The sequence below is a fragment of the Eschrichtius robustus genome, chromosome 3, assembly GCF_028021215.1.
Source record: "Eschrichtius robustus isolate mEscRob2 chromosome 3, mEscRob2.pri, whole genome shotgun sequence".
Lineage (NCBI taxonomy): Eukaryota > Metazoa > Chordata > Mammalia > Artiodactyla > Eschrichtiidae > Eschrichtius > Eschrichtius robustus.
Window position 1 is genome coordinate 7,716,535 of NC_090826.1, and position 22,494 is coordinate 7,739,028.

The 22,494-nt window shown below is 50.1% G+C and overlaps 1 protein-coding gene across 2 annotated transcripts in view; it reads right to left on the reverse strand.

Annotated features, from left to right (window-relative positions):
• Positions 1–22,494, reverse strand: part of CTNNBIP1 (catenin beta interacting protein 1) — a 51,484-nt gene that overhangs the window by 23,342 nt on the left and 5,648 nt on the right. Inside the window, exons 2-3 of one of the 2 annotated variants that reach the window (XM_068538843.1) lie at positions 5,555–5,785; positions 4,889–4,973 (exon numbers count right to left, since the gene is read on the reverse strand). The gene's annotated coding sequence lies outside the window, so the exon portion shown is untranslated. The remainder of the gene's footprint in view (positions 1–4,888; positions 4,974–5,554; positions 5,786–22,494) is intronic. The other variant, XM_068538844.1, reaches the window with a different exon arrangement.

A 22,494-nucleotide genomic window follows, 5' to 3' on the forward strand; every position in this document is an offset into this window, starting at 1 on the left:
TATCTTCTTCTTGGATTGATCCCTTGATCATTATGTAGTGTCCTTCCTTGTCTCTTGTAGCATTCTTTATTTTAAAGTCTATTTTATCTGATATGAGTATTGTTACTCCAGTTTTCTTTTGATTTCCATTTGCATGGACTATCTTTTCCCATCCCCTCACTTTCAGTCTGTATGTGTCCCTAGGTCTGAAGTGGGTCTCTTGTAGGCAGCATATAGATGGGTCTTGTTTTTGTATCCATTCAGCGAGCCTGTGTCTTTTGGTTGGAGCATTTAATCCATTCACGTTTAAGGTAATTATCGGTATGTATGTTCCTATGACCATTGTCTTAATTGTTTTGGGTTTGTTTTTGTAGGTCCTTTTCTTCTCTTGTGTTTCCCACTTAGAGAAGTTCCTTCAGCATTTGTTTTAGAGCTGGTTTGGTGGTGCTGAATTCTCTTAGCTTTTGCTTGTCTGTAGAGCTTTTGATTTCTCCATCGAATCTGGATGAGATCCTTGCCGGGTAATCTTGGTTGTAGGTTCTTCCCTCTCATCGCTTTAAGTATATCATACCACTCCCTTCTGGCCTGTAGAGTTTCTGCTGAGAAATCAGCTGTTAACCTTATGGGAGTTCCCTTGTATGTTATTTGTCATTTTTCCCTTACTACTTTCAATAATTTTTCTTTGTCTTTAATTTTTGCCAATTTGATTACTATGTGTCTCGGCATGTTTCTCCTTGGGTTTATCCTGTATGGGACTCGCTGTGCTTCCTGGACTTGGGTGGCTATTTCCTTTCCCATGTTAGGGAAGTTTTTGACTATAGTCTCTTCAAATATTTTCTCTGGTCGTTTCTCTCTCTCTTCTTCTGGGACCCCTATAATGCGAATGTTGTTGCGTTTAATGTTGTCCCAGAGGTCTCTTAGGCTGTCTTCATTTCTTTTCATTCTTTTTTCTTTATTCTGTTCCACGGCAGTGAATTCCACCATTCTGTCTTCCAGGTCACTTATCCGTTCTTCTGCCTCAGTTATTCTGCTATTGATTCCTTCTAGTGTATTTTTCATTTCAGTTATTGTATTGTTCATCTCTGTTTCTTTGTTCTTTAATTCATCTAGGTGTTTGTTCTTTAGTTCTTCTAGGTCTTTGTTAAACATTTCTTGCATCTTCTCAATCTTTGCCTCCATTCTTTTTCCGAGGTCCTGGATCATCTTCACTATCATTATTCTGAATTCTTTTTCTGGAAGGTTGCCTACCTCCACTTCATTTAGTTGTTTTTCTGGGGTTTTATCTTGTTCCTTCATCTGATACATAGCCCTCTGCCTTTTCATCTTGTCTATCTTTCTGTGAATGTGGTTTTTGTTCCACAGGCTGCAGGATTGTAGTTCTTCTTGCTTCTGCTGTCTGCCCTCTGGTGGATGAGGCTATCTAACCGGAATGATCTTTTTAAAAGCCAGAACGGATGACATTTCTCCCCACTCCAACCTACCCCAGGATACGCTTCACGCCCTTGCCAGGACCCCACACGGCTGGCCTTGCCTCTTGCTCCCACTCCTCCCCTCTGTCTCACTGGCCCCCGGTCTGTTTCTAGGACCTGCCAAGAAGCTCCTCCCCAGCAGCCTTTGCACTGGGGTCCCCAGGCCTGGAACTGGCTTCTTTTCCGCTCGCTTAGATGCCTTCCTGGGGAGCCTTTCCTGACTGCATGACCGAAGCAGGTCGTGCGCCCCACCCAGGCCCTCTTGGGCACGTGGTCCGGTCACGTCCCAGTTTCTTTTTCTTTTGTTTTATTTTTAGGCCGCACCATGAAGCATGCAAATCTTAGTTCCCCAACCAGGGACTGAAACCGTGCCCCCTGCATTGGGAGCATGGAATCTTAACCACTGGACCACCAGGGAAGTCCCTCGTCCGCTTCCTAGAGCACCTGCCGGGGTGCTCGCTCACTGTCTTCCTGCACCTGTTGGAGGGCCGGGGCCGTGGCTCCTTCTCTTGCCCCGTCTACCCGCAGCCCTGGCCCAGCTGGCTGAAGAGAGAACCCAGACAGCCTGTGGGGTCTGGGCTTCCACCCCCTACCATCTCCACATCACTTATGGTCAAATGCAAGTCCCTAATCCAGTCTCCATAACCAGATTTAGCTTTTCCAAAGACTCTCATTCCTGACTATTTTGTATGCCTTGGGCTGTCGTGTTCTCCAAGGTCATCTGAAATGCTCCATGAAGCCTTCAAACTGGGAATTAGGGCTTCCAGGGGTAAAAGTCTTCCGATTCCGACCTGTGTCCAAGGGCTAATGGTCAGTTGGCCCTCTCCTTGTGGAAGACAAGGGACTGGCCACTAGGTGTCGCCACACACAAAAGAACCAGAGCTCCAGGGCCACACCCACCCGCTCCCCTACCCCCTCCCCGCTACTTCCCCCTCACCCCCCACGCCCTCGGCCCCCAACACAAGCCCCCCAAAGGCCCTTCTGGTTCAAGGCTTCGTAGTGGTCCTACTGTCACAAACCACCCCCAGTCCTGGGTCCCAGAGCAAGCTCTATCCCCCCATTTAGGGGCCAGCTCTACCCAGGCAAGGATATGTCTCTGGTTTTGCTGTGCGTCCCAGGACCTCGGGATGCTGGCTTCACAGAGGTTGAGAGCCCCTTCCTCACTGTCCTTTCCTGACCAGCCAAGCTTCCTCCAACAGGGGTATGAGGGCTCAGAACCCACAGGAGTGAGTGTGTGTGGGTGCCCGTGTCAATCATTTTGCACGGGGTCTATTTCACAGAACTTTGCTCCTCCCAACAATCCTACCCTTGGCGCCCCGTAGAGACCGGTGCTGTTCCACTGCAGCTCCACTATCCCCGGGGACACACCACACTCACACTGTGATTACCAGGGGGCCTCACACACCCAGCCATGGGCCTGGGGTGTCGTTGGTGCCTGAATGGGTCTTTGGGGCCAGGTCACTCCCTGTTCACACTTCCCTGGCAGAGACCAGTTCTTAAACTGTTTCTCCTTGCCTTGGGAGGACTCCTGCCGTTCCTAAAAATTCTAGTCTTCTAGGATTCTTCGAGCTCTAGTTTGAGCTGACTCCACCCTGCTGCTTGACAGAAAGAACACCCAGGGATGGGTCAGGGCCGACTGCGGCATAAACACGTGTTCCTGCCCTCCACGCTCCAATCCTGATGGACGAGAACATCGGGACCTGTTTACATAATTCCGTCCTAAACAGAAGCTGCATCAAGAGTGCCAATGTGAAGGAAATAATTGAAGAGAATAAATCACAATCAACCCAAAAAACAACGACCTTTCAGTCGCTGGTATGCTGCAAGTGTATTACAGTGTGTTTGAGTTTGGTGCCTATCCAAGTGAACATGCGGTTAACTTTTCATCACAGTTTTGACACACATCAGATTAACTTCACTTGAGAATTCTTATTCTTCCCTGTAGGGATCAAGAACTGATCTCCACTAAAATGTGTTTAAATTACCTAAGTCCAAACTGCAAAGAATTTGGACACAATAATTATTCATTCAGTCCTCAGCTGTGACAGCCGAAGGTAAGGTAACGCTGCTTCTCGGTTATGGTCTCCAGGCGACCCCATAAACACACCACCGCCTAAGATGGTGGAGCTTCCATCCTAAATCCTAAGAAAATCTCTCAGTGTTAACTGCCCAAGTCAGAGACAGACCTGCTCCCTCTCTTAAGATATAACATTCTGGAAGCTAAACAGGGAAAGGCATACATGAGCCAAAAAACGGAAAATGGAAAGAAACAGGCAACTATCAACTATGCAAACGAAAGGCGAGGGGAGAGGCTTGTGGCTAAGTGGATGTTGTGCCACAGATATCCACGGCTTACGCGAAAGTGGGCGTGATTCCAGAAAATTACGCCTGATTGGGACAAATGCACTTCAGAGAAACTGAGGGCCATACATTCACTGCAGACACACAGATGCATTCACCCCCCCACACCCCTTCCACACACTTCTGTTGGTTCTGAGCTTGCATCTCTGTTGAAGGAAGGTTGGTAGGTAAAAGACAGTGAGGAAGGGGTTCCCAACCACTGGGAAGGACGCATACCAAGTTCCAAACGTGGCTCGTGGCCTGGGAGGCCGCACCGCATTTTCTGGGAGGCATCGAGGTCGTCGGTAAGATACCACGTTCCTGCCCAGAGATTAGAGGGACCTCATCTCTATGCACATGAGCTCCAGCTTGGAAACAGCTGATCTCACTTTGGAAGAACTGGGAGGTAGTGCAGGAAAGACCCAGAGAGCAGGACATGCAGAAGTCAGACCCATTCTGATAAACGACTTTGAAAGCTGGCCTCCCTTTGACAGGCAGGGGGCCGGGGTGGGGGGAACCCAAATACAAACACAGCCACCTGCACTCCTTTTTATTTATAAACTTAAAGCTAATGCTGTTTAACACCCACACTTATGTAAATTGGAATATACATTTATACCCAGGGTGGTCTACCACCTGCTTGTAAATGCTGCCTGACCTCAGGCTTGGCCAGACAACAGGGGAGGCCTATAGGTACACAAGCCACCGCTCCCCCATGGGTCCCAGCACTTGACTTTTGTCCATTAAAAAAAAAAAATGTGGTACATTTTAAATGTTCATGTTTTAAAATGTACATTTTCATCTGTACAATGTTCACATTGCATGAAAATACAATGCCATATAATTGTGTGATTCACAGAGCTTATATAAAATATTAATTCAGACCTTACACATCTTAACAGCCTAGAAGACACCAGCAGAGCCGCAGCGCTCACTCTAAGAACCCACACAGCTGAAGCAATGAGCATTATCAGGGACGACGAAGAAAGGATATGAGATGTGCTAGCTTCACGGTCAGCCCTAGAGCCGGTACCCAAGGCCCTCTCCTCAACGCCGTTCTATGGCCACTCTACCAGACATCCTTCCCCTGGGGTCCTTACCTGCTTCTGGAAATCACCTTCAGGAAAACACGTGCTCAACTGTGACGGGCAGGTTGTGGCCGGGGAGAAGGAGGAAGGTGCAGCCCTGTGGAAACACAGAACCCAGGTCACGGGAGGAGCCAGGAGGAGCCCATGGCTGGTGCTGTGGGATACAGGCGGATGGCGGGAAGCTCGTGGCCAAGGGTCCTGCACGGTCCAGAAGTATCTGTATGTCTGGCCAGCCCAGGAACTTGCACCAGCACCCTGGGATAAGGTGCCGACTGCAGCTATGCACTATCATTTCCAGCCAAAGCAGGTCACCACACACCCTCCTCCCCTTGGGTTAGTCACCAAGGCCGATTGAGAGCCGTGCTAGGAGACGTCGAGGACCAGAGTGAATCATTCCCGGGCAGCTGATGGGCAAGTCCTGCACCTGCCCGAGAAGGCATCCCACCCACCAAAGAACACGACGAGCCAGGCACAGCTACCTCGGCGCTCCGCCCACTTTGTGCTCAGACCTGCATGGTGTTTGTGTGCTTGGGGAACATCTGTAGTTGTATATGGAAACATAAGTTTACACACACACACACACACACACACACACACACAACACACACACACACAACACAGATGCAGATAATTTACAACCTACTAGTCTGGCCACAGGTCTGCTTGCCCCAAACACACCTCTTCTAGGAATCAGAGAACATTCTCTTCTCTTCTTTGGCCTTCCACACACACCCTCGTCGTTTGGGTCCTCTGCAGGTTGACCGGGCAGGAGGGAGGCTGCTGATGGCGGGTGGAGGTGCCGGCGAGGGGGTCGGAGTCTCGCCTGCCCGTGGCAGCCCGGCCACCCCTCCACTGCGGTGCGTGGGCCTCGGAGCACTTGGTTTACAGGTGGACTCCTGGCTCTCAGCCCTGCGGTGAGGACAGATGTCTTTGGATAATTGAGAAACCTATTCTAGGGGACCAAGGGGAGCTGTGCAACCCATCTGTCTTCAGCAATCTCTGCTACTCACTCACCCAAGAGGCTGAGGCAAACGTGCTTTCCAGAAGAAGTGAGATTTAGAAGCCTCCCCTACAGGGAGATGCTGCTCTGGCCCCGGGTCGCTGGTCTGCAGAGCCCGTTGACCAGTGATGGCCCTGGGACGGAAGAGCAGTCACCCGCCACTGCCACGCCCCCACCCTCAGCCTACCCTACGGGGAAAGACATTTATAGCGATTAATTGCTCTTTTATTCCTCCAGACATCAAAGCACTGAAATACCAAGGATCCCTGGGGAACCTTCTACCCAAGTCCCCACATTCCTTCAAAAAGAGATGAAAAGAGACAACCCTCTCCCACTTCTGAGGGGGTTTAATTTCTCCAACTATCACAACAGCCAATTAGCCTCCTACTGTCTACAGGGCTCAGACTGTCCAAGAAGCAGAGAGGAACCTCAGCTTCATGACTTGAAGGAGAGGGCGCCTATGGGACGTGGTGGTTCCTGATGGGACCATCTGGGGACTCGCACCAGCTGTTCCATTTGCCACCCGATGATCAGGTCAATGTTCCCAATTTACAGAGGAGGAAACCGAGGACCAAAGCTCCTGGGGCCCCAGAGCCGGTGGAGACAGTGAGCATGCTCCCGGAGCTGGACTCTGTTTCCAGTTCTACTCTGTCGATGGTCAGCTGTGCAACCTGAGGTCAGTCACTGCCCTCTGAGCCCTCCAGTTTGCCGCTGGTCAAAAGGAAATCAGGACCTCTACCGTGTCCTCCCTCGGAGGACGCGAGGAGATGAGGGCTGGCTTCATGAGCGTGAGGCCTGGGCACCAGCACAGGTCCGAGCACTCATAAGGGCCCTACTCTTGGTTGAATGCTCTCCTGTCGCCGTCTTACAATTCTGAATAATTTTTTAACAAGGGGTCCTGCATCAGGTGCCACAAACTATCTAGCCAGTCCAGAATGAGGGAAAGGATGTCAAGCGCTCTCAACTGCCAAGGGGCCCTTAACCTTAAGTAGACATGACATGGACTCAAGAAAGATTTACTAAAATAAAACCTCTCTAGGTGAACACAGCCCTGTGTCAGGCTCAGGGAGCAGGAGATACAAAGCTGGGGCTGTGACACTAAGCCTGCCTTCCAGGAGGTACCAGAATGGCTGAGGAAACCACACTGCACAAGGCAAATGGAAAACAACACAAATTATACGTAACAACGAACCAAAAAGATAGGTCAGGTTAAAAACACAAACACTTCCAAGAGTGCCAACTGCATGTAATGTGCCGTGCCCAGCACCTCCCCATGCGCAGCTCAGAGGTGAGAGGAAAAAAACCCAGGGCCTCAACACAGTGTAGTAAGTGGCAGCGTAAGGGGATGTGCAAAGCTCTGTGACAATACAGAGGAAGGGGAGGGACCAGATCCCAGCAGAAGACCCTGAAACTGGGTCTTGAAGGATGAATAGGAGTTTGCTGGTAGAGAAGATGGGGAAGGGCACTGCAGGCAGAGGGAAAAGACATTCTTTGAACAAACAATTACTGAGCATCTTTTATTATATGCCAGCCTATTATATGCCAGGCCCTGTGCTGGGCATTGAGGATACACAGGCGAGCATGGGATGGTCTGCTTGTGATGATGGCTCCCAGTGAGCAGGGGAGACAGGCATGAATCAAGTCACACCCAGGTAAATGGAGCCTCAGATGGTGATAAATGATGGGGGTCGGGGGTGGTAAGTGCAAGGTGTCCTAGGACGCGAAGCTGGGAATCTGACCTTGCCCTGGGGGCAGGAACCCTTGGAGGTGACTTCTGAGCTGTTACCCAGGTCAGGAGGAGCTGGGTTGGGACACACACACACACACACACACACACACACACACACGTGTAAAGGTCCTCAAACAGGAAGAGACTGGGCCTTTGGGAAAACTGGAGGAAGAAGGTGTAGCTGAGGCCAGGGAGGCAGGTGAGGGGGCTCAAGGTGCTGGACCACATGGGTCTCAGGGGGGTGAGGAGAGGTTCAAGCGGGAGAGTCGGGAAACGCCTGAGACCCCTGTGGCTGTGGCGTGGAGGAGAGATGGGGAGGAGCTGGAGGGAAGGTCCCTGCTGGGCCAGGTGAGGGCCGGGGCTTGGGCTGCGGGGTGACGGAGAAGGGACGGTGAGGATGGGAGGGCTTGGGACACTTCGGCAGGTGGAACTGCGGGACAGGAGCAGTGTCGGAGCCTGGACTGCCACTGCGGCTGCGGGAGGGGGTGTGGGTGTGATGTGCCAGCTACCGGTCTGCTGGTGACGGCCCTGAGGACAGGCCAACAGCTGGGGCTGGGCTCCCAGGGCCACAGAGAAGCCCCTGGCTGGAAACAGGGCAGGCTCGTCCTTCAGATGAAGTCGGTACCACCGTGCACATCCACAAAGTGTTCTGGAGACAGAGTCAGATCGTGGTGACTGACCAGATCCGGGAAACATCTGGGGCACTTCTAGGAGACGCTGCGCTGGATGGGGCGGGGGGCTGGGGGGGCACTTTGGGAAGAAGGAGCGACATGGGTGACGGCGAAGAACTGACATCCTGGCATGTCACGTACCAGCCGTGTGGCTTTGGGGAACACATTCATTCATTCAATCAACAGACGTTCTGAGCACTTACTGGGACTGGGATACAGCAGTGCAAAAACAGGCGAAAGTCCCTACGTACATTCTAGGGAGAAGGGAGAACAGACAAAATGAAATAAACAAGAAGTAATCAGTGGGTAAATAACCTAGTAAGGAGGAAGGAGATAGGTACTGTGATAAAAAACCCGAGCTGGGTGAGGGGAAAAGGAGGTGTCAGTGGTCAGGTGAGCGGGTGAGCCAGGGGAAGCCTGGGGGAGCCGGCCTGGGGCCCTGGGCGCAGCGGGAGGGACACCAGCGAGGGGAGGAGGGGGAGGGGAGCGGATCAAAGGAAGGATAAGGGTGGGGGTGGTGAGGAACAGGACCTCCTTCCGTGTTGCACGTGCTGCCCGGAGTCCTTGGTTTCTCAGCCTCAGCGCTAGTGGCGTTCTGGGCGGGATCGTTCTCTGTCGCGGTGACTGTGCCACCCATGGGAGGTTATATAGCAGCATCCCTGGGCTCTACCAGCCAAAAGCACCTCCCCCTTGGTCGTGACAACCAAGAATGTCTCCAGACTTTGCCATGTGCTCCCTGGGGGGTAAAATCCCCCCCAGGTGAGAACACTGCTTTAAAGAAACAGCTGACATATATTCTGGCTTGCTGTTGGCCGGGCGCTGTTCTGAACCCTCCACGTACATGAATCATTCAGTCTTTGCAACAAGCATCCCTATAAGGTTTTACAAATGAGGGCACTAGTCTATGCTCACCCAGCTAGTCCGTCCTAGTCCGTTCTGGGGCAGGATTCGAACCCAGAATGTCCAGGCTCCCGCCCATGCTGCACTGCTCTCCAGTAAACAAGTAAGTGGACAGAAACGCGCTCAGCAGAGGGAGGCAGCCCTGAGCCTCATCTGCAGCCCGGGCTGCGAGTCCCACTTGGGGCGGCACCTCAGGTCCCCCAGCGACATCAAAGCTGGGGCACCAGAGAGAACTTCCACGAGCTCCACTCCCAGTAATTAAACCGCAACCTCCCAGACTCTAGGGCCTCGTGAGCAACCACCTTAATTAATAAATTCCACATTTCGGCCTCCTCCACCCAGAGCCAGGCTCGGCGTTAGTGAACCGCACTCCACCAGCAGGAGCAAAACAGGTGTAATGATGGTTCTGCCGCCGCTCAGGCAGTTTGCAGGACGCAGCACCATTCTTAGGTGATGAGCTTGGGATAAGGAATTTGTCCTGAGGTCACCAACCCAAATTCCAACCTGCCCCAAAGCTCCTTCTTGCTCTGTGAAGCCAGGCGAAGTTGCAGAACAACAGTGATAATTACTGTGGTTGCTAGAGCATTCCTAAGGGCCAGGCACAATGTCAGGCCTGTTCAGCACATGGGGTCCTCAGGACAAGCCTGCGAGGCAGGAATTAGTCCCATTTTATAGATGAGACAACCAAGGCCCAGAGAAGGTAAGTAACCTGCTCAAGGCCACGGAGCTAACAGGTGACAAGCCTGGATTTGAAAATCCACGCTTTCTCTCCATCCTATCAGCCCCGTCCAGTTCAGAAGCTGATAGAAACATTAGCCATTTTACTTTATTTTTTTGGCCACGCCCCATGGCATGTGGGATCTTAGTTCCCCAACCAGGGATCGAACCTGTGCCCCCTGCACTGGAAGCACAGAGTCCTAACCACTGGACCGCCGGGGAAGTCCCATTAGCCATTTTAACTGAAACTGAAATGAAAACTTTCCACTTTACACGGAAAAGGCAAGCCAGAGCCCAAAATAACTGCTAATCAGAAAATGAAATAAGGCAGTGTAAGAACTAAATACAGGGAATGGTTCTTGATGGAATCCAGGGAGGGGAGAGGTGAGGGAGTCATAGGCTGCTATTGGGCAACTGGAGAAAATTTAATAGGGAGTATTTATTAGATATTAGTATTGTATCAATGTTATATGTGTTGAATGTGATGAATATATTGTGGTTACGTTGGAAAATATCCTGGTTCTTGAGAGATACAGGCTGAGTATTTAAGGGTGAAATGTCTCAATGCTTGCAACTTACTCTGAAATGGTTCTGGAAAAAAAGTGTGTGTATGAGTTTGTGTGTATATGTATGCATGTGTGTGAGTATATGTATGTGTATATGTGCGAGCATGTATATGTGTGTGTGTGTATATGTCAGTGCTGTATGTGTATATGTGTGTATGTGTATATATGTGTGTGTTTGTATTAGTGTGCATGTGTATATGTGTGTATGTGTGTGTATGTGTATGTGTGTGAGCGTGTATGTGTATATGTGTTTGTGTTATTGTGTATGTGTATGTATATGTGTGTGTGTTTATGTATGTGTGTAAATGCATGTGTGTATGTGTGTATGTGTGTATTTGTATGTGTTAGTATGTGTTTATGTGTGTATGTGTATATATGTGTATGTGTATATGTGTGTGTACGTGTGAGTGTGTATATGTATGTGTTTGTGTTAGTATGTGTATATGCATATGTGTGTTTATGTGTGTATGTGTATGTGTGTGTGAGCGTGTATGTGTATATGCATGTGTTTGTGTTAGAGTGTGTGTGTTTATGTGTATGTGTATATATGTGTATGTGTGTATGTGTAAATGTGTGTGAGCGTGTATGTGTATATGCATGTGTTTGTGTTAGAGTGTGTGTGTTTATGTGTGTGTATGTGTACATGTGTGTGAGCGTGTGTGTATATGTGTGTGAGCGTGTATGTGTATATGCATGTGTTTGTGTTAGAGTGTGTGTGTGTGTGTATGCGGAAATGTGTGTGAGTATGTGTGAGTGTGAGTATGAACAGAGACAGTGCGTGAGCAAATACAGCAAAGGTTAACACTGGTGAATCCAGGTAAAGGGCACAGGTGTGTTCACTGCACTATTCCAAGTTTTCTGTAGATTTGAAATCAAAATTAAAGGTCAGGAAAACGTTAAAAAGCCCCTGGGAAGTGGGGTCGCAGCAGGAGAGGCTGCAGTTGCTCTGGAGGCCCCAGGGCGGCCCTCATCCGGGGCGGAGGAGCTGGGAAGCCCAGACACCAACAGGCCCTCCTCCCCAGCCACAGGTCTGCTGCACAGGAGATTCTGGAACTCTCAACACCCACCTTCCCAACACCTCCTACCTCAGAGCTGCCACCTGCCCCTTCACAGCAACAGGGCACTTTCTCTTCCAGGTGTGAGCCGCTCTGAGGAAGGCCCTTCGGTGAACTTCTCGAAGCATTAAAATCAAATCCACGTGACATCATTCAAAACAGCCCAACATCCAGAGCGCAGCCACCCTGCCTGGCTGCCCAGACAACAGGGGGAAAGGCATCAGCACAGAAAACCACAGTCAGCCTGGGAAGGGGGGCTTCGGGGTGCACCCTCCTTTCCGCGGCCTGACTCCCCTCGGAGAGAGCCTGCCAGCCACTCTTGCACATAGAGCGTCACACAAACCAGAGGACACGGGGGCAGGCACAGACCTGCACGCTGGACAGGAAGGGGCTCCCTCCACTGCACCCTCGGGCAGGGGCGCGCAGGCAGCCCCTGGCCATCCACCACGGTCCCTGCTTGGCGCTGGTTCTCAGATGGGGGCATTTGGCAATGTCTGGAGAAAGGAGGAGTTTCGATTGTCACACTGGGAGGATGCTCCCAGGAAGAACCACCGACAGTGCACAGGACGCGCCCCGTCCCCCCAGCCCCACGCCCACAGCGCCGAGGATGGGGAGCCCTGCCGGGTGGCCACCTTCGTCACCACTTGCACCAGGCTCCTTCAGCACCTCCGGCCTTCACATCTGCTGTACCCTCAGCCTAGAATGCTCCTCCCTATTTACTGTTCACTGTTCGATCGTTACCTTTTTGAAGCCTGTGTTTGCACACTCACCCAAATTTCCTCTACTCAAAGCACTGCCCAAGCACTGCACCTGGGTGTCTGTGCCTCTATCTCCACCTCCAAACTGGAAGCTCTCTGAGGGCAGGCCACAGGGTGGTTTAAGTCCTTCGTGGGCCCAGGCAGCCTCATTCTCACAGACATATGACAACGGACCCAGGGACCTCCCTGGCGGTCCAGTGGTTAAGACTCCGCGCGCGCCCCATGCAGGGGGCCCAGGTGCGGTCCCTGGTCAGGGAACTAGATCCCGCATGCCGCAACTAAAGATCCTGCATGTCACAGCTAAGACACGGTGCAGCCAAATAAATAAATAAATAATAAAATGGACCCATATCTCTCATTAAATAGAATTCTCATATAACTCCTATGAGTAGAGGGAGCGGATACTTTTTCTTTTCAGGTCTCCAGTATTTTTGTGGACCCTCGAAAAGCCTGAAGACCGTAGGCTCTGTGCTGAGGAATCTGGTGGGTTCCTGCTGCTGTCAGTCACATCTGGAGTCCCATGCACAGTTAAGTGAATGAACAGATTTCAGATTCACCTGGGAACCACGAAGGAAGCCCCCAGCCTCAGAATGTCCTCACCTCAGAGAACCTAAGACATCAAGGAACTGAAGGAGCCTGCATGTACAGACTATAAATGTTGATGTAACTGGATTGGTAAAAGGCGTCTGTTTAAAACTTCTGGGGACTTCCCTGGTGGTCCAGTGGTTAAGACTCTGCGCTTCCACTGCAGGGGGCCCGGGTTCGATCCTGGGTCAGGGAACTAAGATCCCACATGTGGCACGGCCAATAATAATAATAAATACAAAAACTTCTGGTTAAAGAAAAATTTTATCCTGTGATTTTGGCCTGATTGGTAGAAAAGGTTACCCAGATCTCACTGTCTCTTCAAGTCCTTTTTACAGCTAAGCAAGAGTACCTGGCAGGCCTGCTCTGACAGCCTCTGCGGTTCAGCCAGCACAAGGCAAACAGGAAGGGAACGCAGAGCCGGGGGAAGTTTCCTCGGCTGCACTGGGACACTCCGATCCCGGGCGAAGTCCTAAAGCTCTGTAGTTCTGACCAAGGGACGTGCAGGTGGTGGTTTTATCCCTGCACAGTAGGGGGACAAGGACAGAAGGAAAGAAAGGCATCTTCTGACCTAATTTAAAAAGAGATTCTTTTTTCCTTCACAGAGAACAGCTGGAGCCCTGGAACCTGGCCAAGCCGGAGCCTGAGACCTGAAATCAGGAACCAGTGCGCCTACAAAATCCGGCTCCGGATTTTCCTCTGATTCAGTCTGACCTTTGGCCTCTTGCAGGTTCCAAGGGGGTGGGTAATGCAGACTCCAGAGCCCTTGTCTATTTATGAGTGGATGTAAGGGCAGGCGCTCTCGGCTCTCGGCTCTCGAGCGGGTGCAAGCACCACCTCCCACTCCTGGGCAGGCTCTCTCAAGCTGGACGACCTTCACCGCGGGCTGAGCACCTGGCAGTGTCAACAGCTCACCTGTGCAGGCTGGTGGCAGAAGGACACTTTTTCTCTCCTGTGACCTAGATCAACATCTGAGATGCCCCCAGCGTGCTGACAACCTACCACCACCCCCCCCCCAAAGGGAAAACTCAATTTGCATTGCTGGTCAGTCTTCTTAGGGATCGGGCTGAAGTCAAATTTGGGCCGGAAGGACCAGTTCCAAGCCTAATAATCCCAGGGAAGGAGCCTGGCCAGGTTTCACAGACCTTGGGTCACCTCCAGAGAAAGAGGCCAGAATGGAAATTTCAACCCACGGAAGCTCCATCAACCCCACTGCCCACAGCTATGCCAACTCTTGCAGGGTCACCATTTAAAACGTTAATTAAATTGGGAAATTTAAAAGTTGTTGTTTTTTGGTGGCGGGGCTGTTTTTTATTTTTAAAGAGGAAGGGGAAAAACTGACACAGTGCTATTTATTTATCAGGAGCTACATAAGGTCCCTTCACTCAGAGCCACATGGGCTCGTTCACACCAGCCTCCTGCCGAAGGGGACAAGCCTTGTTCTCAGGGGCAGGCCCAGACAAGGCGGCCCAGGTCTTTCGATGCCTGCCAGCAGGCTGGGCTGGCAAGAACCACCGCCCTCTCCAGCCCTTCTGCCTTTGCCCCCACTCTCCCTCCAACCCTTCCCTCTGTTGAAGTCTCCTATAATCGGTTCAAATAAAAAAGTTTCCCGGACCAGGCTCACTGCATCCCCTCAGAATGGGGCCAGAAAGACCTCCAGCTTCCTGTTGCGAGAATTAGGTCATGAAACCAATTGGGTTGCTTGCAGGGCGAGGGCTCAGTCTCCCTGGGGTGGCCTCCGAAGCCAGCCCCCTCCTCACTGCCCAGCTCTGGGGATGGCTGTCCTCAGGACCCAGCTGAGAGGCCCCAGGTCTGGCCTCCTGGGCGAAACTTCTTATAAACTCTTAAGAACATAAGTTTTAGGATTACTGCCTCCTCTTTCCTATAGGCTTTCAGCATACAGGTATGTGCTAATTTGCATAAAAATAAAGCTATGTTTGTTTACCTCGAAAACATATCCACACTATTGTAATACACTGCAAGCATTCATTACACCCTCATGTCACATAAGCCACACCGTTTGTTTGTTTGGATAACTGCTTCTGCTCCGTGACACAGGCCGTGACCTTCCCTCTCCTTTCCCTCCAGCCACCTCAGAACAAAAAATAATCCAAGGAAGAAGGAAACCTCCCCCTAAGAGGCTGCTGAACACTCAGTTTCCTTCCTCCCTAAATGTTTAACAAGCTAATAATCAAAATAAAACAGATTTTCAACAGAGGCAACTTCAGAGTCTACATGTGTTCATTCCATTAACTTGCTGGGGAAGTAGCATGAAGATGAGAACTTCTGATGGGTCACAAAACTCATCCAGTCTGGAGACAAGGACGCCGGAGGCTGGAGGGGAAGGGAGGGATGATCAGGGAAAATGCACAGGCTCTGAGGAGATGGGAAAACACAGCGTCCCAAACAGCAGGAATCCACCCACACTCACCTGCTCAGGGCCAGGGCCACTGTGGAAAAGCTCAGGAGAGTGGACAGAAATGGATGGGAGGCCTTAGGGGCCTGTGTGAAAGCTCTAAGAAAGAAACTACCCCCAATCCCAATGGGCTGGACACAAACACCCAGACCAGTGTAGGGGAGGAAAACTTTTCCCTTCTTCCCTTTAAGGTCTTTGGTTGGTCTAATAATTAAATTGACAGGAGACATTAACAAGAGAAAAACAAACTTAATTTCATACGTATGAGAGCCCCAAAGATATGTGGCTTGAAGAAGTGACCAGAGCAGGCATCTTTTATATCTTTTAGACAAAGAAACGATAAATTTGTGAAGAATTGACAAGACAAAGAAGTTTGGGCTTGGGGTAGTAAATTAGTGAGGAAGTAACAGGGTTTGTTTATACAGCCTTCTCAGCCTTGAATCTCCTGTCTCTGGTGATAAGGATGCCTTCTACCCCCTGGTACAGGGAAGGTACCTTTCACATGGGAGATTTATTTGCTGCTTTCAGGGAGATAAAGGAGGGTCAGAGCGCCCTTCTTGCACTGGTTGTTTCTCAAGAAACTATAATTCAAAATAATCAATATGCCAAAGTGGTATATTTTGGGGTGGCATATTCTGCTCCCCACCCACTCAGCACGCCCAGATAATCCAGTGCAGAAGCCAAAGCCCCATCATCCATTTGTAATGACATCCTCCACCCCCAAAGCCACGAAACCATTAGTCACCAAGTCACAGAGAGGGAGAAGAAGCTCCCAGCAAAAGTGGCCTGCGAGTGCTCCCCTGGCAAAAAGACTCCTGGTTTTACAGGCCAGCTATTCAAATCCCCAGACTGTCAAATTTCATAAAATGAAACCCAGGACCTTTCACAAGCCCATATCCACAGAATGCAAGCAAAATCTGACCTCTTGCAAAAACTCTCAGCTGAGAGGAAAAAGCTTATATGGAGGTTAGGGAGAGAGAGGTTAGTTACACTACACATTAGTTTGATGGTATTCCTGAGGATTAAGACTTTAAGTCTCAGAGAACTAAACTTCCTTGCAAATTTACTTGGAGCACATGACACAATGTTAAAACAAAACAAAAACAGAAAATATAGGCACCAGTGCACACTGGTTCTTACCTGCTTCTAGAAAAGTCATGTAAGTCTGCCAAAAAGATAGTCATAAGACTTCCAAGTCCAAAATAGAATAACTCACCCAAAAAAGAAGTTCCAGGACTTCCCTGGTGGCACAGTGGTTAAGAATCCGCATGCCAATGCAGGGGACACGGGTTCGATCCGGTCCGGAAGATCCCACATACCGCGGAGCAACTAAGCCCGTGTGCCACAACTACCGAGCCTGCACTCTAGACCCCATGAGCCACAACTACTGAGCCCGTGTGCCACATCTACTGAAGCCTGTGCGCCTAGAGCCCGTGCTCTGCAGCAAGAGAAGCCACCGCAATGAGAAGCTTGCGCACTGCAACGAAGAGTAGCTCCCGCTTGCCACAACTATAGAAATCCCGCGCGCGGCAACGAAGACCCAATGCAGCCAAAAAACAGAAGAAGTTCCTAGGAGAAATGGAAACAGAGAACTGTGCATGCTGTACAGAAGGAGAAAGAAACCGGGAATCAGGACAGTAACCCAGGAGAGCCAGGCAAAGCCAAGGGAACTGCAACCCAAACAAACTGCAGATGGAACAAAGCTGTTGTTGCTCTTTTCTCCTCACCTTCTTATTTCGAAAATTTTCAAAGTCACATAAAAGCTGAAAGAACAGTGCAAGGAACATCCCAATACCCTGCCCCTAGAGTCACCAGTTGTTAACATTTTGTCACATTTGTCTCATGCCTCCCCGCACTGTGGGTAGATGTAGGTTTGTCTTCTGCTTCTTTTCCTGAGCGATTTGAAAGCAAGTTGTGGGCTTCCCTGGTGGTGCAGTGGTTAAGAATCCGCCTGCCAATGCAGGGGACACGGGTTTGAGCCCTGGTCTGGGAAGATCCCACATGCCACGAAGCAACTAAGCCCATGCGCCACAACTACTGAGCCTGCGCTCTAGAGCCGCAAGCCACAACTACTGAAGCCCGTGCTCCTAGAGCCTCTGCTCCGCAACAAGAGAGGCCGCCGCAATAAGGAGGCCGCCGCAATGAGAAGCCCGCGCACCGCAATGAAGAGTGGCCCCCGCTCGCCGCAACTAGAGAAAGCCCGCGCACAGCAACGAAGACCCAATACAGCCAAAAATAAATATTTTAAAAATTTTATTTATTTATTTATGGCTGCGTTGGGTCTTCGTTTCTGTGCGAGGGCTTTCTCTAGTTGCGGCGAGCGAGGGCCACTCTTCATCGCGGTGCGCGGGCCTCTCACTATCACGGCCTCTCTTGTTGCGGAGCACAGGCTCCAGACGCGCAGGCTCAGCAATTGTGGCTCACGGGCCCAGTTGCTCCGCGGCATGTGGGATCTTCCCAGACCAGGGCTCGAACCCATGTCCCCTGCATTGGCAGGCAGATTCTCAACCACTGCGCCACCAGGGAAGCCCCAAAAATAAATTTATTAAAAAAAAAAAAAGAAAGCTGAAGAGCTGCCATTAAAAAAAAAAACAAAAAACGGTGAGTTGCAGGTATCAGATACTTTGCATCTCCTAAGGCCATGCTCTGACATTATTCTAATACTATTATCAGCCCCAAGGAGTTTACTAGTGACCCAGCAGTGTTCTCTGATGTACAGCCCACATCCAAATTTCCCAACCACGCCCCTCACTTTGGCCTGCACCGGTTTTTAATCTAGGATCCAACTGAAGATCTCAACTTCACTAGGTTCCCAAGCTCTTTCCTCTCCCTTAGCCTAGAGTGTTCACTAGCTTTTCGTTGTCTATCACAACATTAACATTTTTTTAGAGTCCAGGACCATTGACTATTAGTCTGGTTGTCCTTAGAATTGGAGTAAGGGTAAACATTTTGGTGAGAAACAATTGTAGCTGACGTTGTCCACATCCCACTGGAGGCACACAATGCCAACCTGCCCCGCTTCTGGTGAGGCTGGGTTTGTGGATCACTCAGTTATGGAGCGAAGTTTTAAAAGTACAAAATAGTAAGTATATTAAAAGAAAACAGTGGGAGAAGGAAATAATACGAAATGAAATCTGTAAGTTACAAAATAAAAGATGTTAAAATCTGATTACATAAAAATCAAAACTCTACATGGATAAAACAATATAATCGAAAGAACAATGACAAATTGGGGAAATACGTGCAACAAATATCACAGCCATGGGACAAACTGCCTTAATATATAAAGAACACCTGTAGATCAACAAGAAGAAGACTGCCAACCCAAGAAAGAAATGGGCAAATGACATAACAGATTGCTCTTAATGATGTGAAATGATGCTCTATTTCCTTATCAGGAAATACAAATTAAAACTATGATATACCACTTCTCACCTATCAGATTAGCAACAAATCAATTTCTGCCAAGGTATGGGGGAAAACAGGTGTTCTTGCACAATTTTGGTGGGCACATAAAAGGTCACCAAGTCCATGGAGGGCAACCTGGCAAAATACTAAACATTTAAACACATGCACCCTTTGCTGTAGCAACTAAGACTGTAGGGATTTATCCTATAAACAGACAAAAGCATAAAGATACATGTAGGAAAATACTGCTTCTTAATAGCAATGAAAGAGAGGGAGTTCCCTGGTGCTCTAGTGGTTAAGATTTGGCACTTTCGGGACTTCCCTGGCCGTTCAGTGGCTAAGACTCCATGCTCCCAATGCAGGGAGCCTGAGTTCCATTCCTGGTCAGGGAACTAAGATCCCGCATGCATGCCGCAACTAAAGATCCCACGTGCCGCAACTAAGACCTGGAGCAGCCAAATAATTAAATTTAAAAAAAGAAGATTCGGTACTTTCACTGCTGTGGCCCAGGTTCAATCCCTGGTCGGGGAACTGAGCTCCTGCAACCAAAAAAAATAAAAAAAAATTGGGCTTCCTTGGTGGCGCAGTGGTTAAGAATCTGCCGGCCGGGGCTTCCCTGGTGGCGGAGTGGTTGAGAATCTGCCTGCCAATTCAGGGGACACGGGTTCGAGCCCTGGTCTGGGAAGATCCCACATGCCGCAGAGCAACTAGGCCCGTGAGTCACAACTGCTGAGCCTGCGCGTCTGGAGCCTGTGCTCCGCAACAAGAGAGGCCGCGATAGTGAGAGGCCCGCGCACCGCGATGAAGAGTGGCCCCCGCTCGCCGTAACTAGAGAAAGCCCTCGCACAGAAACGAAGACCCAACACAGCCAAAAATAAATAAATAAAAATTAAAAAAAAAAAAAAAATCTCCAGATTATCTTGGCAGCACCCACAGCCTCGTGTGTTTAAACTGTCTTCCTCCACCCCCCGCTCCCCCCAGCCCCGCCGCATGAGAAACATAAAATTATAAATGGAAAATCATTCAAATGTCCTCTACCTGGAGAGAATGGAAGAAACCTAGAGGGTCCGAAACACATTTTAGTTCATATTCCTGCAGCAGAAGGACATACTGTGAGGACAAGGGTCAGGATGGATCGGTCGGAAGCCAGGGCTGCCTGGGGCAGGGGGCGGGGAGACCTTGGTCTGGGCAGGGAGGTCAAGGCTAACCCATCTCTTTGGAAACTCGGCCCCTGGTTTGCCAGGTGATTTAGCCGGAAGAACAAGGGTGGCACACTGTGAACAAGAACAAGGCCCACACTGTGAAAGGTGTCTGAATCCAAAAGGGACCCTGACCCCCGAAGGAAGCCCCGCTTGCGGAAGCCAGAACTGCAGAACAACAAGGCGGTAACTTCATCTGTTTTGGAGTTGTTATTCAGTTCAGGGATACGGACCACAGGATTCCAGCAGCAGGAAACATGTGGGTTGGATACTCAGGAGATACTCAGGCTGAAAAAGCCTTAATTGGAGCTGGTCTGCAAAAGCCTCCCACCCAGCTCTCCACGTGGGAGAGGATATGGAAGTGGGTCACATTCTCCCAGCTGAACCGGCATCACCGTGGGCTCCGACCACACATGAACAAGTCCAGGGGCACTGAGTGACCTGGTCTCCTCGCCAGGCCGGCCTTTTCCTCCTGATCGGATGCTGGATGGTTCTGAGGCCCTCCAGACTGAAGGGGCAGCTGGTCAGCACCAGGAAGGCAGTGACACTGCAGGGGCTGGTGAAAGTAACATTGCCCGGGAGCGGAGCCCTGTCCTGGCACCTTCCTCTCACTCTGGATGTGGGCAGGCACCTCTGCCAGCCCTGTGCCCTCTCCACCCCAGCCCTGGCCTGAGGGCGAGTGGAAGAACACTGGGTGCTTTTGCAGAAACTGCTGGGCCTCCCTGACCGCGCTCTTTGGAGGGATCCCGAGGCCTGTGGCTGGGCAAACCTGGGGAAGAAAGAACCCTCCCCCACCACACTCTGCATAAACTGACCCCAACGGGGGCTCACAGACACAGGTGTCCCTGGCATCATGCCGAGAGCACCGATGCAGCCAGCCCCACAGCCTGCCTGCCGCCGTATGCCTGCTTTCCAAAGTTGGCCAAGGGAGACCTGTCAGGCAGGGAGGGAACTCCGGAGAGACAAGCGCTGATGGTCTTCTCATAAGAAAGGCACTGGATTGATGGCATAACTTCAGAAAGCTGTGGGGACTTCCCTGGTGGCACAGTGGTTAAGAATCCACCTGCCAATGCAGGGGACACGGGTTCGAGCCCTGCTCCGGGAAGATCCCACATGCCGCAGAGCAACTAAGCCCGTGCGCCACAACTACGGAGCCCATGTGCCACAACTACTGAAACCCGCATGCCTAGAGCCCATGCTCCGCAACAGGAGAAGCCACTGCAACAAGAAGCCCACGCACCGCAACGAAGAGTAGCCCCCGCTCGCCACAACTAGAGAAAGCCCGCGCGCAGCAACAAAGACCCAACGCAGCCAAAAATAAATAAATAAATAAATAAATAAATAAATAAATAAATAAATAAAATTTATTTTTTAAAAAACTGTGGAAAGAGCTCAATGCCATGATCATTCTTCCCTGACTTGAACTCGGGTAACAAAGGGTTAATAAGCTTTTAAGTGGAAATGTAGTTCTTACTAACTGGGACTGCCAAGGTGCTAATTGTTTCTACAGATGCCCACACTAGCACAGCTTTTGTTAAGTGTGACACACAAGGGCTCTAATCTACTAACTCTTCCCCTGCTCTTCTGGGAAGCCACACACAACCCTCCACGGTAATGTCCGTCCAGGGCAGGTACCCATGCGGCTGATGTGGACATCTGGAAATTATATCCTGACTCTCCTCCTGAGAGTTCAGAACACTCACCAACATGTTCTTGCTTTATTCACACGACTCCAACTAGATAATAAGCCTCTTGGCCCTAGACTATAAGTTTTGTATGATAAGAGCTAATTCTACCCTGCTCACCACAGTATTCCCAGGGCCTACCAGGGGCCCAGATCCTAATAAAAGTTCAGTAAATATTTATTACTTGAATCAGTGAGTCATTAGAAGGAAGGAGGAAAGGAAGGATGAATGGAAGATAATCATCACTTCTTGTTATTTCTGTGTTCTTGGTTTACATTACAAAGACATCACAGCTGGGATTAAAACCAACCCCTATAACCCCCCTCTCTCCCCTGCCATCAATGGTCCTCGAACCTGTTACGATGCAGTTTACACGCCTGCTTCCAGAAGCTTCTACAGAACAACACGAACATGAAAAATGGAGAAACTTTCATGACCTTCAATCCTTAAGAAACTTTGGAAGGAGGAAAACGATGTTTGTTCCAGCTATGCCCACCACAGAAGGACACCCTTCCCTCTGGGGACTGTTGTCTTCCCCCTGTAACAAGGCTCTGTGGAGGATCAGGAACATAATAGGTCTTTAATAACAGACTATAACAGCAGTTGGGGCTCAGTGCCCTTTCATAACAGAAGTTCAAAAGCACTTTGGCCCAAACATCATAATGCCCCTGGGAGCTATTAAGGCACAAGGATCATTATCCCCATTTACAATTGAGGAAAGTAAGGCAAAGGGAGGTTACTTAGTTTGCCCAAGGTCAGATGAGACAGGGAAAACGCATAGGATTCAAACCTTTGCAGCAGCCTGTGCGCTAACTCTGGCCACCCTCACAATGTCACCCACGCTGGGCTTAGGGGAGATGTCTTTTCTTCTCTGTTGTTTCTGCTGAAAGGCAGCATCTAATATGGTGCCCAGAACTCACACACAGGAG